Source organism: Ipomoea triloba, chromosome 16 (genome assembly GCF_003576645.1).
Source record: "Ipomoea triloba cultivar NCNSP0323 chromosome 16, ASM357664v1".
NCBI classification, from domain to species: Eukaryota; Viridiplantae; Streptophyta; class Magnoliopsida; order Solanales; family Convolvulaceae; genus Ipomoea; species Ipomoea triloba.
This window is the reverse complement of record NC_044931.1, coordinates 13643330-13643865: the sequence shown is the minus strand read 5'-3', so window position 1 is coordinate 13643865 and position 536 is coordinate 13643330.

The window sequence follows — 536 nt, the reverse complement described above, 5'->3', positions numbered from 1 at the left end:
AAGAAGCTGGAGTGGAAGAACCGGAACTAAGTCAAATCCCGGTGGTGCGTGAATTTCCCGATGTTTTCCCAGATGACCTCACGGAAATGCCACCGGAGAGGGAAGTGAAATTTACCATCGACCTCGTGCCAGGGACCGCACCAGTCTCGAAGGCGCCTTATCGAATGGCACCGAAGGAGATGGAAGAGTTGAAGGCTCAAATGGCAGAGTTATTGGAGAAGGGATTTATTAGACCCAGTGTGTCACCTTGGGGCGCACCGGTACTATTTGTGAGGAAAAAGGATGGAAGCCTAAGACTGTGCATTGACTATAGAGAGCTCAACCGAGTCACAGTGAAGAACAGGTACCCATTGCCCAGGATCGACGATCTGTTTGATCAATTGAGGGGAGCGGGAGTGTTTTCAAAGATTGATCTACGGTCAGGGTATCATCAAGTGCAAGTCGCGGAACAGGATATTTCCAAAACCGCATTCCGGACTAGGTATGGGCACTACGAATTCACAGTTATGCCGTTCGGAGTGACCAACGCACCAGGA